Below are 23116 nucleotides of genomic sequence, written 5' to 3' on the forward strand. Positions count from 1 at the left end.
ATCTATATATATATATCTATCTATATATATATATATATATATATATATATTACCTACTGGCGGTCGCCAGTAGGTATATATAGTTAGGATTTTTTCTCTATGGGTTTTTTGAAAATTCTATGTCTAATAACTTTGGCGTTTGTGGACGGAATTGGCTGAAATTTTCAGGAAAATGGCACATTTTGTTTCTGAGCAGCCCCTGAAAATTGGGGGGGGGTTCGTCCAGGGGGGGTCGAGAAAAAAGGGGGGTCCCAAAACGTGTTTTTAACATTGAGTTTTCCATAGGGCGGTTGGCCTCACTTTTAGCCCGAACGGCTGAATGGATTTGCACGAAACTTGGCAAAATTGTAGGGACTGGTAGCCCGATGTGCCTTTGGTAGGTCTCAATATATGTGCTTCAGTGGATTTTGAGAAATTAACGTTCAAAAAAAGATATATATCTGTAACAGCGCACCGCTTCGCGTACTTTTCGCGTTACGGAGCTTTGCGAAGCGAAGCTGATTGGCTCTCCGGTGTCTGTAAACATTCCAAACAGTCCGTAGCGGCCGCCATCTTGTCTCTCGGTAAGATCGAGAGACAAGAGGAGGCCAAAGCGAAGGGGCAAATGACCATAAGGGGGCATAGTAGATCCTCGCTGACCCCCTAGGTTTGATGTGGAGGTTTTAAAAGGGCCCCGCGGGGCAAAAAAAAATAATAATAATAATAATCGAACGGCTGAATGGATTTGCACGAAACTTGGTAAAATATTAGGGACTGGTAGCCCGATGTGCCTTTGCTAGGTCTCAATATATGTGCTTCAGTGCATTTTGAGAAATTAACGTTCAAAAACAAGATATATATCTGTAACAGCGCTCCGCTTCGCGGAGATAAAATTATATCTGTATTACCTAGCTGTTGCTAACACCAGTTAGCGACGGCTAGTAGGAGATAGCGACCATCTTGGGCCCCACTTTGCATGTGAGTGATATTTATCACTAATGACATGCAAAGTGGGCATGCCAAGATGTTAGCGACTGGAAACAGTCGCTAACATCGCTATCTCCTATTATCAACTTTTGGAAATATTCGAGATAAGCGCGAATATCTCCAAAAAGTAACAGCTGCCCTGAGCAGTTCTTAGCCATGTTATCCAATGGGAGGTGGATAACATGGCTAAGAGCATTAGCTCGGTAATGCATGAATATCGCTGAGTTTTCAGCGATATTAATGCATTGCGGTCGTTTTTTATCGTATTTGCGATAAACCTTGATAATAGCAAGGTTTATCTGCGATAATTTCTGACGGTAAAAAAATCTTTGCAATGCATCGTTAGGGATAAATATCGCTTAACTTTGGTAATATGCCCCAACGTCTGTTAACGTTCGATTCGAAGGAAATCAGGAAGTGTTGAAAAACATTGTCTGCGCCATCTTGTCTTTTTTCAAATGCCACACTTTTGTCGTGCACGGCAGCCATTTTAGATGCCTTGACCAGACCCACTCTGTGCACGCTGTCGATCCTTAGCATGGCTCCCCACCCTCGCAAGCATCTCACCCAGGCAGTGGTCACCCCCGCTCTCTGTCTTATGCATGGGTAATAAACCTCCCCCCATCTGCGCTGCTCTTCCCTGAGAATCACACCCTGTGCCCGCCCGACACCTCCCTTTCGCCCTATTCACTACCGCACCCTCTGACACTCCTTTTCCTCTGTGTCCGATTGTCCAGGCCGGTCCTAGGCTATCAGCTAGCCCTGCAGATGTAGTTTATGGCCCCAGCTGTAAAGAATCACCCCTCTTCAAAGGAGTTATAGTAGATCAAGGCCCACACTCGATGAGATCCGTCACAGCAGAAGCGTTGCTATTATCTGAAAACCATCCTGTATTGTGATTGGGGAGGGGACCGAGCGTGAAGCGGAAGATTCCAGGGATGACTCTTTGTACATCAAAGTTTTTACAATTATGTGTCACATTAAAAATATATAGCACTCCGACAAAGTAGTAAGATTATAAAACTTTAATAATTTATAAATATATACAAGAAAAAAAAAATAGTAATAACATATAAACATTTTTAGGGAAAAACAACGAAGTAGCGGTCGGCTGTGCGAATAGTCCCAACGCAGCACAACGTCCAGATTTCCGGCGTGGGGCGTCGCGGGGGGTGGGTCATCAGTAGCAAACTGTTGTGCGAATAGTTCCAAGGCAGCAGAACGCGCCGAAATCTAGATGACACGAAAGTGATGTCTAGTAAGTTGCCACCCAGCAAATAACGGCGTGGGGCGTCGCGGGGGGTGGGTCATCAGTAGCAAACTGTTGTGCGAATAGTTCCAAGGCAGCAGAACGATGGCACCAAGGTGATGTCCAGTAAGTTGCCGCACTGGTTTTGGTATCCTACAATGCTGCTCCGAATAACGGCGTGGGGCGCCCCGGGGGAGGCGGCGTGAACGGGCCTCTCCAGGTGGAGTGTCATCTGTTGTAGTGGGGCGCCCCTTTACCGTTTCAGTTGCCATTCCGTCCGTTTTTGGTCCACTGTGTCAAAAGCCGCCATTCAGCTGAGTTGCGCCCACTCTTGCGGTGCAGCGATAGGCGGCTGTCACAGGACTCTCAAAATGGCGGCAGGCTCTTTCCTTTTTGGGCCTGGTCCACTGAAATGGCCCTGGGACACCTTGGAAATCGGACGCTTGTCTGCTAGGTCTTGGACCCCATTCTCGAAAGCGTCCCCTCCGCCTTGAGAATTCATCAAAAGTTTTGGGGGCCCCGACTCCTGCAGGCTTCTGGTGGGGAGCGGCTGCCATGATTGCTCGCGGAATGACCACGACGGAGCTACGAGATGGTGGTGCTCTCATGCTGACGCCAGTTTAGTCTGAAACATCCAGAAACAAGGTGGGGCTTTCATCGTTTGGGAAAAAAAAAAAGTTTTCATCCAATGAAAAGTGTTGTTTTTAGGTCATATGATCAAGCCTTCCATCATTAGGAAACCAAAAGTAAAATGAACCAATGAAAAGTTTTATAAACAAGTCACATGACCTGTTATGCGGAATAGGGTATAAAATGCGGAGAAAATACGTTGGCACGTGAGGCGGCGTCAGTAGCGGACCGATGTGCGAATAGGCCGAAGGCAATACAACGCGCCAAGATCCGGATGGCACCGAGGTGGTGTCCAGCAAGTTGCAGCACTGGTGTGGCCATCCTACAATGCTGAAAGTCGGCGTGGGGCGCCCCGTTGGCCTGTGAGTTTGCGTCAGTAGCGGACCGATGTGCGAATAGGCCGAAGGCAGCACAACGCGCCAAGATCAGGATGGCACCGAGGTGGTGTCTAGTAAGTTGCCGCACTGGTGTGGCCATCCAACAATGCTGAAAGTCGGCGTGGGGCGCCCCGTTGGCCTGTGAGTTTGCGTCAGTAGCGGACCGATGTGCGAATAGGCCGAAGGCAGCACAACGCGCCAAGATCCGGATGGCACCGAGGTGGTGTCATAGTTGAGAGTTCTGAGCAGCGGTTGTAACACTGTCTGAAGCTTATTTGCAGCTGCTGCAGCTTCACTACGCGTCAAGATCCGGATGGCACCGAGGTGGTGTCTAGTAAGGTGCACTGGTGTGGCCATCCTACAATGCTGAAAGTCGGCGTGGGGCGCCCCGTTGGCCTGTGAGTTTGCGTCAGTAGCGGACCGATGTGCGAATAGGCCGAAGGCAGCACAACGCGCCAAGATCCGGATGGCACCGAGGTGGTGTCTAGTAAGTTGTCGCACTTCTATGGCCATCCTACAATGTTGAAAGTCGGCGTGGGGCGCCCCGTTGGCCTGTGAGATGGCGTCAGTAGCGGACCGATGTGCGAATGGGGCCAAAGGCAGCGCAACAATATTTTCTGATTTGAAGACACCACAAGGCGCTGAGATGCCAAGATCCGGATGGCACCGAGGTGGTGTCTAGCAAGTTGTGGCACTGGTGTGGCCATCGTACAATGGTAAAAGTCGGCGTGGGGCGCCCTGTTGGCCTGTGAGATGGTGTCAGTAGCGGACTGATGTGCGAATGGGGCCAAAGGCAGCGCAACAATATTTTCTGACTGACACCACAAGGCGCTGAGATGCCAAGATCCGGATGGCACCGAGGTGATGTCTAAGTTGCGGACTGATGTGCGAATGGGGCCAAAGGCAGCGTAACAATATTTTTTGTATGGAAGATACCACTAGGCGTTGAGATGCCAAGATTCGGATGGCACCAAGGTGATGTCTAGCAAGTTGCTGTACTGGTGTGGTCATCCTACAATGCTGAAACTCGGCGTGGGTCGCCCCATTAGCCTGTGAGATGGCGTCAGTAGCGGACCGATGTGCGAATAGGCCGAAGGCAGCACAACGCGCCAAGATCCGGATGTCACCGTGGTGGTTTCATAGTTGAGAGGCACTTCATCTGTAGTGGGGCGCCGAGATCCGGATGGCACCGAGGTGATGTCTAGCAAGTTGCTGTACTGGTGTGGTCATTCTACAATGCTGAAAGTCGGCGTGGGGCGCCCCATTAGCCTGTGAGATGGCGTCAGTAGCGGACTGATGTGCGAATGGGGCCAAAGGCAGCGCAACAATATTTTCTGAAGAGAAGACACCAAAAGGTGCTGACATTCCAAGATCCGGATGGCACCGAGGTGGTGTCTAGCAAGCTATGCAGTTGAGTTGTGTGCGCACTTGCGGCGAATAGGTCGAAGGCAGCATAACAATGTTTTCTGAATAGAAGACACCACAAGGCGTTGAGATTCGGTTACCACCGAGGTGATGTCTAGCAAGTTGCCGCACTGGTGTGGCCATCCTACAATACTGCTCCGAATAACGGCGTGGGGTGCCCGAAGGGGGGGGAGCCGGCGTGAATGGGCCTTCCTAGGTGGAGGCTCGTCTGCTGTAGTGGGGCGCCCCTTTACCGTTTCAGTTGCCATTCAGCTGAGTTTCAGCTGCTCTTGATGCTACAGCGACAGGCGGCTGCAAGAGGACTCTCAAAATGGCGACCTGTTCTTTGGATTTGGTCCTGGTCCACTAAAATGGCCCTGGGACACCTTAGAACTCGGACGCTCGATTTTTTTTTCCTTTCCTGTACATGCAAAAAAAGGTAAATGCCCGGTATGTTACACGCTTCATCTGCCACGATGAACTCTCCAGAGGAACCGAAAAAAAATATAGTTGTGGTAACTATACCATGCATCGTCATATGGAGAGGTGGCACCAATTAATTATAGTGCTGCATAAAAGAGAGATTTGGAGGAGAACCCCTGACCTGCTGGTACATTCATCAAAGAAGTGGCACTGAGAGCTTCAGAGGCAAGGGAAACGGTCCCAAATATTTAGAAGAACTTTGGAAAGATTAAAATGACATGTTTAGATTGTGGCAAATTAATTTCATGTGGACAGATGAGTGTTACTCTAATAAATACAGCATATGAACATCATCATAGTCGATGGTTGGTAGAGACATTTTGACTATATCCTGGACCTGCCCGTCCTCGCCCAAAATGGCGCCGGAATAAATGGGACTCGTAACTCCTTGTTGTGTACTGGTTGCAGAACCTTGAAATCACGAGATACGTATGCTGTTTTGAAGCACATGGCGGGCGGGGACGAGAATTGATTGAATATTTCGACATCCCTATTGATATTAAGTTCTGATGTGTTATTGATTACTGTACTGTTGAAAGTTCGAATTAACGTCACCCATGGTACTTGCCCGCAAATGTATATCTAGATAATTTTATTGTAACTGGCCCTGTCGTATTTTAATTATAAAATGTACGTCCACCGATTCCGTAACTGTTAGACACCTTAGTTCTTGCAACCTAATGGCCCGCCCGTTACGTTCCTCTACAGTGTAAATGTCTATTCATCATATACGATTACAGTTTGCTCCGTGGCAGGCCCACGTGGTTATAGGCTCGTATTTGTATAATGAAATTTTCACAATAAAGGTTTTTAAAAGAAAACATGGTAGTAGTATATACATTGGTAAAGTTTTTAATAATAGTGACTGTTTTAGAATCATTAAAAGGCAAGTGAAATAAAGCAGACCAATTACATGAAGGGTAAAAGGTATAATACGAAGGAACGCAGTAAAGATAAATGGTCAAGGGCTGTTGTGTTTTCTATTCCTGCAACATAAAGTGATCGATAAGAATCTCATATTCAGGCGTATCGGCGACTAAGACAGCAGGTCGACCCTCTTTTGCTCAACGGCTCCGTCATGGGACGAAGAAACGCTCTTTTTCTCGAAAAAAGAATATATTTTACTTGCAGGACAGTTGTAAAATTTCCGGGAAAGTACATTAGCCTGGAACATTATAACATATATTTAAGAAAAAATAATGTTCGGAAGTAATGAAAAGCGTAATTTTTAGGTCATATGACCAAGCCTTTCATCATTACAATAAGAAAATTAAAATGAACCAATGAAAAGTTTTATTAACAAGTCACATGACTTGTTATGCTTACGTTACGCGCTGCGCGCCCCGGATGACTTCCAGATGCGCTAACGCGGTGCGTCATATGACGCATTACGCGACAACGCAGGTCCAGAATATTGTCAAAATGTCTCCACCAACCAGCGGTCGGAACACAACCCCTTTCAGCAGGCTAAATAGTTCTGTTAAATGACAACAGAAGGGACAGGCAACAAGAACCATCAGTCAAAGAGGGGAGGGCTAGTTCTTCTCTACCGGGTTACATTGGGGCGCTACCCGAACTGATCGAATTGGTAGTCTACAGTGTTTCTGGATGTTTCAGACTGAAGCTGGGGTTAGCATGAGAGCAGCACCATTTCGTAGCTCCGTCGTGGCCATTCCGCAGCCAATCATGGCAGCCGCTCTTTATCGTTATTTTGGGCGGGGTGGGTGGCGGAGCCGAGCTGTTTTGCAGCCATCATTGTGTGGAGTTCAGTTCATCTCACTAGTTTTGTATTTGTCATGAGGGGTTGTTCCTAATGTTTCTATTTTAGCGAGGTCAAAAAGAGATCCCATTAGTGGCCTACTGATTTTGCTCGATTCCTTTTCTTTTTTTTTACACGATTTTTCGTTATCTGCAAAGACTAAACAGAGTATTGCGACTCTGTGTTTGTTTGCAAATAGAGAATGAACCAAAGAGAACTAATTCTAAAACAGTAAATACTTGGATAACAATCAATCAAATGGAGAGAGAAGCAGGCACGACGGATTACAACGGGGGCAAAGGCCTGCGTTAACTACCTTTCACTATCTGCAAAGAGAGAGTACTCCTAATAGAAATGAGGGGGGGGGGGGCACCATTCAAAGCAGATCAGTGTGCATAAACACGAAAATGTTTTCACTTACCACGTACTTGACATTCGACAGCTTATGATATTTGCTATTAAAAAACCATTGAAATTCACTGAAAAAACCATAGGTTATAGACCATATATAGTTAGGAATCAGCATTTACAAAACCTTGAAAATTCACTGAAAAAACCATAGGTTATAGACCATATATAGTTAGGAATTAGCATTTAAAAAACCTTATTTTACTCACACAAAACCATTGAAATTCCATATATAGTTAGTTGCACTAACTATATATTGCGCACCCGCAATCCACTGCTGATGATGTCACATATTACATCATTCATGACATGGTCAGTGACATCACTGATGACATCACTGATGACATCTCAAATGACATCACTGATGACATCACTGATGACATCTCAAATGACATCACTGATAACATCTCAAATGACATCCCTGATGACATCACTGATGACATCTCAAATGACATCACTGATGACATCTCATTTGACATCAATGGTCACATCACTGATGATATCATTCATGTGACAATACAATGCATCTCCTCACACTTTAATATAACCTGTTACATACACCCAGTGTTAAATACAGAATATAATTTTTTAAACCATTGACACACCAATACTAGTTACTACATACGCACTCACTGATTCCTTCGTCTACACACACATTCACTCATTCACCCATACAATCATTCATACATACAATCACTCATCTTTACAACACTATCATATGCACTCATACACCTATACAGACACTCACACTCTGCCACTGATCCATGGAGTTACTCACACACCTAGTCAGTCCTGTAAAGAATCAATCACACTTCCATTTTCTAATCTATACAGTTAAACATAGAGTACCTTACGTTTTCAAACATATACTAACACATACTTACTCTCTTATACAATCATTGATACAAGAACACATTGATCTGCAGACATCTCCCAGCCAGCCACACACACACTCAGTCTCCCATACAAATACTTGGACAATCAATCAATAACCCATATAGTTACTCATATAGCTACTGATCAACACATGCAGCACTTTACAGAACAACAGACATAATGATGCACAAATTAAGACAGTTTAGTCACTAACCCATGCACTAAGGGAGACACATTTAATCACTTACTCATTCATAAAGTCAGTCACGCACCTACTAAATCTTTTATTTAGGCACTTCTACATCTACTCATTTTTCAATATGTAAAACATATTTAAACTTTACAGAAACACACAGTCAATGGATGATGTCATCAGTGATGTCATCAGTGATGTCATTTGAGATGTCATCAGTGATGTCATCAGTGATGTCACTGACCATGTCATGAATGATGTAATATGTGACATCATCAGCAGTGGATTGCGGGTGCGCAATATATAGTTAGTGCAACTAACTATATATGGAATTTCAATGGTTTTGTGTGAGTAAAATAAGGTTTTTTAAATGCTAATTCCTAACTAAATATGGTCTATAACCTATGGTTTTTTCAGTGAATATAGATATATATATATATATATATATATATAAATGACGAATCTGTGGAAAAGTAAATTTTGCCATGTTCTGTGTCCCTACGTGTCATCCATCATATGTTATGTGTGCATGATTAAATATGCATATGCATTCCCCATGTCTGATTAATGACGCAATTACAGTTGTGTCCCCCTCTAGTATGCTAGTTTCCAGTCCTCGTGAATACTACGAATATCAGGCCTATGTAAAGCTACGTTGCCACGTTTCTCAGTGTGCACGTTATTCTATTATAAAGTCCCCGTTTCTAGGCCTCAAAAGGGCCCGGACACCAGATTCAGCTCCTGTCTCCTGAAGCCTCGCTGAGGAGGGATACAGCCCCCACCTGTATCCTCGACCCTTCACTTACTTCCTGCCTCGCAGTGCCCGGCCCAGCCTGGCTCAGTCTCTGAGTCTGCCAAGAATATGTTATGATTCCAGTTATCAGTTCAGTCCTCCTTCTCTGCATTCCTAAGCTACTGAACTGCATCAATAGTTTCCGTCATTGTCTAGCCTTCACGTCTCCACGTTAGAGAAATACTGCATTTAATGGTCATTTAATATTCTTCATCACGCACTACATGTAGAATAATGCATGGGCCAGTCTTAGAATCAAGTTAGCCTTTCCTCTCCTAACTTCTAGTTCATATCAACATGTTCTCTAAACATCAGATACTAGATAGGGTTTAGGTACATGTCGCTCCGACTCTCCAGACTTCAGTCTCTGCTCCTAGCACAGAGTTCATAGCCCCCAGCTTCTCCTAGTGATACGTCATTGCCAGTTTGCGCGCACCATCAGGTTAGAGGTCCCGGCTCCTCAGGTAGCCCCCTCCATGGTTTCCGCCCCATTCATGACATATCCTGTTACGTCTGCACCACATGTCTATGTATACGCCCAGTTACACCTACTTTTGCCCTTATCTTTCGCGACTGCTACGCGTCACACCTACTGCTCCACCCACTGCTACGCCTACTGCAATGTAATGCTATGTGTTTGCGTTATGTATATATGCTCATGTATTGTTATTAAAAGTCAGCGCGCTCATCCCAGATCCAGCCCCAGCAGCTGCTGGGCCCTGTCATCCTATTTCTATGCAGGTTGTCCTGTTCCTGTCCTTATGCTGTATTAAACCTGCAAAACTCCTACTACCTCGAATCTTGACTCTTATTTATTGAGCTATCTGTTATGATATATGTCTAGTCAAAAATAGGGTATTATTTATTTATTTACCACATAATGGCGCCCGAACAGGGACTTGCCCTTTCCCCACGCGTCGGTGAAGCCACGCCGACCCCCTGACCCTCTGCAGTCGTGACGGAACTCTTCTGCGCAGTGGCAGATATTTCTGCTCAAGTATCCCTCAGGCCCACGGAGGAGACGGAGGAGGCGGTCCAGCATCCAGACGAGACGGTGGAGGAACGGGGCGAGTCCCGACCAGAGCCCAAGCCAAGAGTCCAAGGTCCGAGGTATCCGGAGGTCCACCCGTAACTGAAGTCCGAAGTCCGAAGTTCGTCGTCCGTCGTCGTAGCAGTCCAGTCCAGTCTGAGGCTTTCCGTTCTTGCTGCCCGGTGAGTACCGTTACTGGGGTGGTATCTAGACAGGGTCAATTTAAATTGACTCTGGTCTGTGGGTTGGTGGTACACAGTCCCACAAACGAAGTGCCCACTTCGGTGGATGCGGGTCCTGACGTGTCTCTTTATGAGACCGGTAAGTTTCGTACTGTTTCAGCAGTGCATCTAGTTTCTGTTCTAGTCAGTTTCTGTTCTCGAGAAAATTTATGTGTTCTGTTCTCAGTATTTCCAGGTAGTATTCTGTTCGAACTGTTATTTTGAATGTTTTTCATGTATTTCAATGTCGTGGTATGAATGGGGAATAAGTATCGTGTTCATTGTGTATTGTATTGTGTCTAGATTACAGTTCAGTCATGCCCATATTTTCCAAGTTACGTCAGTTAAAAACTAGAAAGGGTCTGCTGGAAGCAGCAGTTCCCGTCCCGCCCAGGGACAGTCCAGGTCACTTTATGTATCAGAAACATGGCATAAGTGCCATATTGTATCTAGATTTATGGGTAGAGTATACCAAACAGCTAGAAGAAAAGTATAGATGGCCCGTATCGGGTACATGGGATGCCGAATGCATCATGCGAGTAGAAGAAGCATTATGGAAAAAGAAAGCCAGACAGTCACAGAAAGATGCCATCGAGTTATGGCGCAAAGAAGCTCATAAAAGAACTGAAAAAGAAATCAGAAAGTCAGAATTAAGTAGAGAATCCTTAGAGCGAGCCCAAGAAAAAGAATTAATCGAGATAGGTGAACAAGTCAAAACTGAACAGAGAGACAGACAGAGGAATGCCCTTATTAAGGGTATGTATCCTCTTCTTGCCGAGGGCTTGCCAAAAGCGACCCCGGAGGCATCCAGTAATTTCCCGCCACCATTAGTTCCGACCAAGCTACGTCACAAACAGACCGCAGCTGATATTTTTATTTCGTCCTATTTGGACGACACAGTCCCAGAATATGCAAATCCTGTTCGCGCTCCGCCAGTCCCTGTAAATCAGGCACTTCCCGCTCCTCCAGACACCGGGGCACCCCATGCAGTACCTGCTACGGTACCCCCGGTCCAGCCAGCATTTCAATTTCCCGCTCCGCCACGAAGAATATCAGTCGACGATTCTAGTCTAGGGGCCGCAGGAGGAGGTCCTCCTCAAACCCCGCCACCACGCAAGCGTTTATCAGCACTCGAATTACATGCTCAAGCATCACAGCGTACTCCCAAGAGTAACAAGTCTGTTGCAGAAATCAGGCAAGCCCTTGGCAAATGTGCCTATGACCCAGTCCCCGGCGAGAATAATATGGTTTTATATTCAGTACGCGTTAGGAGGGTGACCGAGTATCTAGTCACCCTACCCAATATGAAAGAAGATCTAGACAGAATATATCGTTTCATCCGTACAGGGGATGATCCAGAAAGTATTAGGGATGCCATGTCTCAAAGGAAAGCTGAGATCCAGCGTATGATATTAAAGTTTTTAATTAACTGTCTAATAAGAGAACAAGATTACCCGTCTAAAGATCAGGCCGAAATGAAAATCCTGACAAAGTGGAGTGATAATATAGCCGAGGGTAAGCACAATACCATTAGTGCCATGGAGAGTATGTACAAGAAAATCCGTAGAGAAATAATAAAGATACACGAACAACGTAAAGCAGCACAAGTAAGCGAGAAAGAAAGTAACTCTGATACTGAAGAGGTAGAGGACGAGAATACCGCCAGAATAGCGTATGTAGGAAAATCTAGATTTCCAGATCGCCATTTACGCCTAGAACACAAGTCAATTTTCCATCATTCAGCACCAGAACAAGGTTCCCTAGAACAAGTGTTCCAAGCTACCGATCACATTCTGAAATCACGAATCGGTTACAGTGAGTTAAGTACCATGCATGAACAAGAACTAGCCCGATCAGCAGTCCGATGGATTACTGATTCTACCACTTTTCCAGACGAAATAGTGGCACAAATGTTTCTGAAAATGCCCCCAGCCGAGCAACGACTGGTGGGTATGTATATGATTCAGCACCTCATTACTCTGTATGAGGGTCAGCACTCTGATCCAGGTCCGTTACATGATGTCCTGAACGAGTTACTCCAGTATAGATGGAAAGGTCTAGGTACCGATTTAATTAGTGTCATTCTAGAACAGCGTCATAAATATAGAACGTTTCTGAACCCGCATTTTGTTCATGCCTCACCTCCAGAAAGTAAACCATTTTACATGGAGAGACAGAATCCGTTACGAGAAGTCCACCCAGTTAAAGGAACGGGTGGCGAAATGCAGCGAGTGTTTGTTTACACTCCAATTACAAAGATGGAACTCCTCGAGATGAAGAAATTAATTCCCTGTCATGACAAAGATCCAGCAGGGTTCCATAGAGAATTAAAAGACATGCTCCGTATGGGAGAATACACTTACCCAGATATCATTAAAATGTTAAAGGTCCTGTTGCCCGCAGGGGTGTATGAAAAGCTAAAGGAAAAAGAATGGGAGGTGGGAGAGAAAAAGATCGATTGGGCAGTTCTAGAAGCTGAAGACAAGGCACGAGTACCAGGTACCGGTCTAGGAGAGAAATGTAAAGAATTACCAGAATTATTGATTCAAGTTTTACCCAGATTATTGACAACTAGAAAAGAAGACTGGGATGCAATCTCAGCCTGTAAACAGAAACAAGAGGAAGATATTAGTGATTTTTATTCTAGGTTTGAAAAATGTTTTAGCATCAATAGTGGCCTCAAGACAAGTAGTGAGTCATACCCTCACCTTTTTGTTACTAAATTAGTCGAGAATTCAAGCCCACAAATTAAAAATCGAGTTTTGAAAGTCGAAAGCACCTGGCAAGCTAATACCCCGTCCCAGATGTTGCAGATGCTCCAGTACCACCAGAATAGAATCAGGGAAGAGCAAGAACACGAGAGAAAACGTATGAAAGACACGAAAATGAAAGTACTAGTTGCACAATCTGTTCCTCAAGACAGTCAGAAGAGGGGTCCGAATCAAGCCAGTCATCCTGCAGCTCCCGTTAAAGGGAACTGCAATTATTGTAAACAGCCAGGTCATTTTATAAATGAGTGTGCAGTTCTGAAACACAACATAGCTACTGGTAAGACTAAAGAAAGACCACGTCCGCCTAGACAAGAGCAAGTTTCACAGACTCCTCAGCCACAGAATGCACAACAGACAGTTACAGCACCGCAGCCTATTGCTGCAACACAGCATGTTACACAGCAGATGTACCAGTATGCACAGTCTGAGTATCCAGAGTACCAGCAGTATTCATGAAACAGCCTAGAGAGGGAGGTAGGCTTGCCTCTCATCGAGATACCTGTAGATCAAGAAGGTCCCTATGTTCACAGTCAAGTATTAGGGAAAGACAGAAAGTTTTTGATTGATACAGGGGCAAGTAGGACCACAATTAGTCACGCCGAAGTTCCAGGGGCTCCGCTCTCAGGCTCAAGAAATGTTTCCCTTGGATTTTCAGGAAAACCTATCGTAAATGAGATTTCAAAGCCAGTTACTCTAGAAGTAGGTCCATTGTCCCGCACTACTGATCTGTTACTTACTAAATCATGTCCAGAAAACCTATTAGGCATTAAGACACTGAAAGAGTTAGGTGCAGTTATATGTTGTTCCCCAGAGGGAATACGATTGTTCCTACGTGACTTTAAGGGTCACTATGTATTACGAGATTTTGATTCAAGACTGTCTAATGTTCCACAGCATTTATGGGCGCAAGGTCCAACTGATGTAGGTTATATGCAAATCACACCCTATCGTGTGACTCTCAAACCAGGTGTAGTGTTACCACGAATCAGACAGTACAGATTGCCACCTGAGGCTGTAGCAGCCTTATCCAAAATTATTGACGAGCTCATGGCTCAAGGAGTAGTTGTAGAAACTGACTCCAACGTATGCAATTCTCCGATCATTCCAGTCATGAAACGTACTGATCCAAATGCACCCCCGGTATATCGATTAGTGATTGACCTACGAGAACTTAATAAATGTATTATTCCGCAATACCCAGTTGTCCCAGACATCTCTTCCCTATTGACAGCCATTGATTCCGAAGCCACGTTCTTCACTGTCATAGACCTCAAGAACGCATTTTTCAGTGTTCCTATTCATCCAGACAGCCAGTTTCTTTTCGGATTTTGTTTAAATGGAAGGAGCTATATGTTTACACGAGCTCCTCAAGGTTTCACAGAAAGTCCTAGTATTTACAGTCAAGCACTCAAGAGACAACTAGACAACATTCACATGCCAACTGACACTGCCCTGCTCCAGTATGTCGATGATCTACTGATCACAGCCCGTTCTGAACGTGCTTGCGAGCGAGCATCCCTTACAGTCTTGTATTTCCTAGCCGAGATGGGGCACAAGGTGTCCCCTTCGAAGCTTCAATTCTGTGTCCAGCAAGTGGTCTACTTAGGACACTTACTGTCCAAGAGGGGTAGGCAGTTGACACCAGACCGTATCCAGTTAATAGCGAGTCTTCCTCAGCCCAAGACCCAGAAGGAGGTACGTGCTTTTATCGGCCTCACTTCTTACTGCAGACAATGGATTCCCCAGTATGCATTTCTAGCCAAACCACTGATACAGTTAACGACACAGGAGGCAGCCGCATCGACTGTTCTCCCTTGGACATCTGAACATACACTTAGTTTCAACGAGTTAAAGAAAGCTTTATGCCAAGCTCCAGTTCTGGCCACACCGAACTACAGTAAGCCTTTTACACTTTTCGTCACAGAACGTGAAGGTACAGCATTATCTGTTCTCACACAAGATCAAGCAGGACAAAACAAGCCATGTGCTTATTTTTCGAGCACATTAGATCCAGTCGCCCAGGCGCTGCCTGCGTGCCTCAAGTCAGTTGCAGCCACAGCTCTAGCTATCAGACAAAGTGATTCCATAGTCTTAGGACATACCTTGACAGTACAAGTCCCACATTCTGTGGAAGTTCTTTTAAACCGAACACAAACTCAGCACTTGACAATTGCACGTTTAACAGGTTATGAATTGACACTGTTCCAGCCACACATAGAAATCAGACGCTGCAACGTTTTAAATCCTGCTACATTGTTACCATCAGCTAATTCAAATTCTGCCACACATGATTGTGTGGAAGTAGTTAACATTACGACAAAACCAAGGCAAGATCTGACAGATACTCCGTTACCAGATCCCGACCTGACACTTTATGTGGACGGTTCATGTATGAGAACTAGTACAGGAGAACTAGTAGCCGCGTATGCAGTGACTACTGACACCGAAGTTATTGAGACACACCGTATTGACACTCTGTCCGCTCAAGCAGCAGAGCTAGTTGCTCTGACACAAGCCTGCATACACGCCAAGAACCTAAAAGTTAATGTTTACACAGATTCACGCTACGCATTTGGAGTCGTACACGACTTCGGAGTGCTCTGGCAGGAGAGAGGTTTCATGACTTCTCATGGAACCAAGATTCAGCATGGTCTCCTTATTCAAGCTCTGTTAGATGCCATACATTTACCGACATCCATTGCTATCATGAAATGCAAAGCACATACGAAAGTCACTGACATTATTTCCCAGGGTAACGATCTAGAAGATCGCACAGCCAAGCTTACAGCACAGACTCTAGACATTCCAGTTAACATGACACATACTCCAGATCCGACTACATGCATGACAGTTAAGGACCCTACTCAAGATGTCATAGATATCCAGTTACATGCTACTCCCGATGAAATTAAGAAATGGTCCGAACAAGGAGGGGTCCAGACAGATCAAGGATGGGTAACGAAGGGTAGAGCCACATGGTTTCTCCCCGACTCTATGGTTCAAGTCATTATCAATACCGCACATAGTCCAGCACATTTAGGAGAAAAAGCTATGTTAGACAGTATCCAGAACATTTGGTTCAACAAGCATTTACGGGCTGCAGCCAAGCAGAAAGTCCGTACCTGTATGATATGTTGTCAGTTTAATCCAGGTAAAAGTGTCCCGGTGGAACAAGGTGGTTTCCAGCCCCCTGACCACCCTTTTGAAGTCCTCCAGATGGATTATATTCAGATGGAGCGATGTCGAGGTTTCAAGTATGTCCTTGTAGTTGTATGCGCTTTGTCCAGGTGGACAGAAGCATATCCAGTCCCAGATTACACAGCCGCGACCACTGCCAAGCAGTTGGTTCGTGAGTTCTTCCCCCGTTATGGACTCCCTAGAGTCGTATATTCTGATAACGGCCAGCCATTCTCATCTGAACTCATGAAGCATGTTTCCCTTTTGCTAGGGTACCAATGGAAGTTCCATTGTGTACGCCATCCTGAAGCAGCCGGTCTCGTAGAGAGACATAATCAGACTCTGAATATCCGAGTCGCCAAAATATGTAAAGAGAAGGGTGTGGACTGGCTAGTAGCTCTGCCAGTTGCTTTATTTTATATGCGCATGGTTGCACATTCCAGATCAGGTCTGTCCCCGTACGAGGTCGTTTTCGGCCGCCCCCCAAATATGTGGGGTACTCCTAGACCCCGAAGTATTACCGATGTTTCAAGTAATATGCTGACAGATTACCTAGCTTCCTTGATGTCTGCCCTCAACTCATGTCGTTCACAGGTTGCCGCCGCATTTCCAGACAATACCGAGGTGGCACCGCATGAAATCGTTCCAGGATCCATGGTGATGGTCCGCAACTTTGACAGATCAAGTCCGCTGGAGCCTCGATGGAAAGAGCCCCGACAGGTCCTCCTCACTACCCGTACAGCCGTGAAGTTGGAAGGACGCAAAGGCTGGGTACACCTTTCTCATGTCAAACTTTTTAATGGACTGAAACCCGCCTTAAAGAACATTTCCCAGGATTCAAAGGATTGCCAGAATATTGTTCTCAAGGACTGTCCCGCAAAAGACATTGCTACAACCCCTCCCCTGTTAGAGAAAACTCCGCAGCAGGAGTATAAACAGAAACTACGGTCTAGTAAATTAAGTCAGCCAGTTTGATTGTCTAAGTCCTCCCCTAGGTGAAACGGTTAGACTGTTTCTGACATGTATAAAATAGACCCCCATAGTGAGAGAGTCAGTCAAAACTCAATCCGATGTATCGTTTTTCTATGTTTCATATTGTTTTTCAGCCTTATGATTTCCTGCACCAGTTATGCATTTTACCTATGTTTCCCAGTTTCACATGTAAATAAGTCTGCTAATGCTACAGCAGAGCACACGTTTAGTGATCTGCCCCCTCATGAACTCTCTTACCGCCTCGCTATGCGTAATAACTCCTTTATCCGCATGTTACATTACTCACACCAGACCAGCAATGCCACTAATTGTTGGGTGTGTGGTCGACTCCCCCCTTTCCAGATGCCGAAGGGAGTTCTGCCACTCTTTCCTTATCCATTCTCACATAATGGTTCGTGTGGAGCATGGTCCACGTTAACGTCATCCTCAACAGATATGTCTTTTCTTAACAGTACATGTTTCCCAGACAAGCAAGGTCTCCCTCACCGAACAGGTTTAGATCTAGAAAATGAAGTGTATAATTTAGGTAATTATTCGTCGAATTTTATGGTCCTGAATGTTCAGTCTGTTACTACTCCAGACTTACCTGCTATTTCAGTACTACCAGTCAAAGGCGAATTATGTGTCCGAAATAAGGGTTCCGTACATGTAGGACATAGTGATTGTACTACTATTGTCAAGTATAGTGACAGTGGGAAATCTATTTTCAAAGCTTCACGTCATTCATATTTTATTTGTGGTCAAACCGCATATGTTCGTCTGCCCCTCGATTGGGAGGGAACCTGTTACATTGCCTTCCTACTGCCACCAGTTTTCCTAGCCCCACCTGATTATCATAGAAATACACATCTAGTACACATTAGACATAGAAGGGAGTCCCCAATTGTCGATTATACTGAAACTGCTCTAGAACAGTATACAGATTTCAATAGAGGTTTCTTCTTCTTTATAGGACCTATCCAGAATAGTAAGTTAATCCGTAGGTTAACCAGAACCCTTGAAGCTGTAGTAAATGAGACTGCCTCTGCTCTAGGTAACTTAACTGAAGAGCAATCTGCTATGAGATTTGTCGTTTTACAGAATCGTCTCGTCCTTGACGTCATACTGGCCGATAGGGGCGGGGCTTGTAGAGTCATCGGATCTAGTTGCTGCATTTTCATTCCAAATAACGCGCCGTCTGTTTATTCAGCTATAACCAGACTCCATAAAATTGCCCATCTGATACACCAAGATCCAGGCACCTGGACATGGTCCGGTTGGTTCTGGAATATAATTTCCGCCTGGGGATGGAAAATATTGTCCTTTCTAGGTATTGCAGTAGCGATCATATTTAGCTGCTGCCTCTGTATACAATGTGGCCCTGCGATTTGCGGCATCTGTGCTACCTCTTGTATTCCTAGTCCCAAGCCCCGTTCTAAATCCCGTTCCAGGATAATTCGAGACGAGCAAATGATACTGTATGAAATGATAGATGGTATCATGAATATTGATGTTTCCTGATGGAAACGTAGTGACAAGGAGGGAATGTGGAAAAGTAAATTTTGCCATGTTCTGTGTCCCTACGTGTCATCCATCATATGTTATGTGTGCATGATTAAATATGCATATGCATTCCCCATGTCTGATTAATGACGCAATTACAGTTGTGTCCCCCTCTAGTATGCTAGTTTCCAGTCCTCGTGAATACTACGAATATCAGGCCTATGTAAAGCTACGTTGCCACGTTTCTGAGTGTGCACGTTATTCTATTATAAAGTCCCCGTTTCTAGGCCTCAAAAGGGCCCGGACACCAGATTCAGCTCCTGTCTCCTGAAGCCTCGCTGAGGAGGGATACAGCCCCCACCTGTATCCTCGACCCTTCACTTACTTCCTGCCTCGCAGTGCCCGGCCCAGCCTGGCTCAGTCTCTGAGTCTGCCAAGAATATGTTATGATTCCAGTTATCAGTTCAGTCCTCCTTCTCTGCATTCCTAAGCTACTGAACTGCATCAATAGTTTCCGTCATTGTCTAGCCTTCACGTCTCCACGTTAGAGAAATACTGCATTTAATGGTCATTTAATATTCTTCATCACGCACTACATGTAGAATAATGCATGGTCCAGTCTTAGAATCAAGTTAGCCTTTCCTCTCCTAACTTCTAGTTCATATCAACATGTTCTCTAAACATCAGATACTAGATAGGGTTTAGGTACATGTCGCTCCGACTCTCCAGACTTCAGTCTCTGCTCCTAGCACAGAGTTCATAGCCCCCAGCTTCTCCTAGTGATACGTCATTGCCAGTTTGCGCGCACCATCAGGTTAGAGGTCCCGGCTCCTCAGGTAGCCCCCTCCATGGTTTCCGCCCCATTCATGACATATCCTGTTACGTCTGCACCACATGTCTATGTATACGCCCAGTTACACCTACTTTTGCCCTTATCTTTCGCGACTGCTACGCGTCACACCTACTGCTCCACCCACTGCTACGCCTACTGCAATGTAATGCTATGTGTTTGCGTTATGTATATATGCTCATGTATTGTTATTAAAAGTCAGCGCGCTCATCCCAGATCCAGCCCCAGCAGCTGCTGGGCCCTGTCATCCTATTTCTATGCAGGTTGTCCTGTTCCTGTCCTTATGCTGTATTAAACCTGCAAAACTCCTACTACCTCGAATCTTGACTCTTATTTATTGAGCTATCTGTTATGATATATGTCTAGTCAAAAATAGGGTATTATTTATTTATTTACCACAAATCACCAAATGCAGCAAGCGCTCGCTCTGCTCCCAGCGCCACCTGCCGCGGAATTGGACACGGCCATCTCTGGAGACAGACAGGAAGGGACGTTACACTATTTCTAAATGCTGTGGAAAAGACCTGGAAATTTGCATAATAAATACGTCCGGCCCTAACTATGATTACCCTGCTTTCTATACCTCTCTGACATCTAAAAGTCCAGGCACATTCGCGGGGTTCTGTTCTCTGGGGGGGGTGATTTCAATTTGACAAAACAACCCTGTATCAACAGATCAGACGGCACTGATAGACACCCCTCTGCCTCGGCCTGAGTGCTAGAGACGTCAATGATGCGACTGGGCCTGAGCGACGCATGGATACACCGGTACCCAACACAGGGAGGCTACACACATTACTGTGCTCCACATGATATTCATACTAGAATTGATTACTGGCAGGCCTCCACTCACTCAATCTAAGATGTTCGTACTTGCACGATATTGCCACGCACATATTCCGATCACTCGCTGCTCCTATTGGCTGTTGCCTCGCCAAGGAGGCGAATCCCCCCGTTTATGTGGCACTATCCACCCTTTTCCCTATTGGACAGCTCCTTTAAGGAGGAACTGGCCACGTCCATTGAGTAGTTTTTTGAAACAAATATAGGATCGGTTGACTAATTTCAGACAGTATGGGAGACCTTTAAGGCGTACATCAGAGGGATCTCTATCGCAAACCACACAGGGGTGCTTAAATCGATTCGGGCCGGCTGGAGACTTTGTAGAAAAAACTTAAAGAGTTAGAGGCCCGGCATATAACGGACTGGAGTGAAGCGCTCACGCAAGAACTGGCACAGACGCTGCGTGAATACCAAGAGGAAGCCGATGTGGAAATAAAACATCTGGGGAAGTACGCCACTGCTAGAACTTATGGTGAGGGGAAGAGCCCGGGGACGGTCCTTGCGCAGCTAGTCAGTCAGCGTCAAAGCAGAATGGTGATACCGGACATGAGGGCTTCGCCGACGGATCCGCCACTTACTGAAGCTCAGGTGGAGGAGAGGTTTCGTGAGTACTCGGGACCTCGGGAGGCTTTGTACGCCTCCCGAGGTCCAGCTCTGGAAGAACGGATCCTAGATTATTTTACCCACATTGAATTGCCGTGGTTATCGTACTTGCACCGGGAATTGTTGGTGCGACTGATCGAATGGGAAGAGGTCGTCTGGGCGCTGTCGGCTATGAAGGCTGGGAGCGCGCCGGGTAGTGACGGCCTAATTGTCGCCTTTTAAAAGGCATTTTCAGACCTACTGTTGCCTCAGTTACTTACGCTGTTTGAGGACATTGCCACTTCCGTAATAATGCCGCCTACTAAGCGTGAAGCAATACTAGTAGCTATACTTAAACCGGGAAGCCCCCTGAGGAATGCGCCTCCTACTGGCCCCTGTCGCTACTGAATGCTGATGCGAAGATATTTGCGAAGTTGATAGCCAATCGCCTTAGCCCCTTGGTTACCTCGCTGGTTGCGCCGGAGCAGGCGGGTTTAGTGCCCAATTTTACCTATAATCTTAGGACGGTGTTTGCAGCCATGCACACACGCCCGGAGGTCCCAACGGTGGCAGTCTCTTTAGACATGAAAGAGGCCTTCAACTCTGTCGAGTGGCCTTTCATGAGACAGGTTCTTTGCCGAATGGGGGTGGGGGAGCTCTTCCTCCAACTCTTGGCGACGCTGTATTCGGTCCCCACAGCTCGTATCCGGATTGGAACTTTGGTTACCGACTCTATACAAATTAGCAGGGGCACGAGGCAGGGCTGTCCCCTATGCCCCATACTTTACGCTCTCACTGCTGAGCCTCTTGCATGCGTCTTGCGCGAATACAACGGGCATAGGGGCACACGGTCCCCAAATTACCGTGTCATTGGTATCCACATATGCTGACGATACCCTGTTATATGTCCGGGACTCCAAAGTACAGCTTTCCCCAGTTCTGCGCGAGGTGGTGCTGTTCAGCTCTCTCTCCGGCATTAACGTTAATTGGAATAAATCCATTATGTTTCCCCTCACGCCGGCTACGACGCGCGTGGTCCCGGAATACCCACTGCAATGGACCACAGACGCGGTGCGATGCCTAGGGATCCATCTTCATGCAGACTCAGAGGTTGTGCTGAAGGAGAACTATGGGGTGGCCACCTCCAAATTGGAAGACGACATTGAAAGGTGGATTGCACTGCCATTGTCCTTGATGGGGTGGGTTTCCGTCATGAAAATGATGGTATTGCCTCGTCTCCTCTTCCTATTCACTAATATACCCATGGTGATGTCCAAAACGTTCTTTCAGCAGCTGCCCTCGTTGATGATCCGCCTGGCCTGGGCAGGCGGGCAGCCAAGGGTGGCGTGGAAAATACTCACCCGACCGTACTCAGCGGGAGCACTGGGGGCCCCTGACCTGGAACTCTATTATAGGGCGGCACAAAGCTCATATGCTTATCACTGGATCCACAGTCCGGCAGAGGTTCCACACCTTCGTATAGAAACTATTGTCACTGACCCTGTTCCTCTTCCTGCGTTATTGTTTTTGCCCCGAGATCGCCGCACCGGTATCATTGACTCGCTCAATATGGTTACAAACGCGTGGCATCATATGCTGGACGTACAAGCTTGCAGCTTACTATATGCCCCGGGAGCATCTATCGCTTGGTGCTCTTGGCTCGCCCCATGCAGGGAAAAAGGGTAATTACCATGTTGAGAACATTAGAAATACACAACCTGGGGGATATCTTTGTTGAAGGCACTGCCCACACCTGGGACGAGGTCACGATGGAGGGAGAATCCTATTCGCTGATGTCGCGTTTTCAATACCACAGGGTGCAACATGCACTCAGGGGCCTCTTAGGAGAGGATATGGCGGAACCTCCAGAGGTCACTGCCTTAACCTATATTATTAAGGCAAAATCACCCGCTAAACTGGTCTCCAATTTGTACCGTATAGCCCTCTCGGAAAATCACGCTGAATATGCTAAACCACGGCTTTAATGGCAGAGGGACCTAGAAGTGGAAATGATGGACGAGATTTGGCA

This window comes from Lissotriton helveticus, chromosome 6, assembly GCF_964261635.1.
Source record: "Lissotriton helveticus chromosome 6, aLisHel1.1, whole genome shotgun sequence".
Classification (NCBI taxonomy): Eukaryota; Metazoa; Chordata; class Amphibia; order Caudata; family Salamandridae; genus Lissotriton; species Lissotriton helveticus.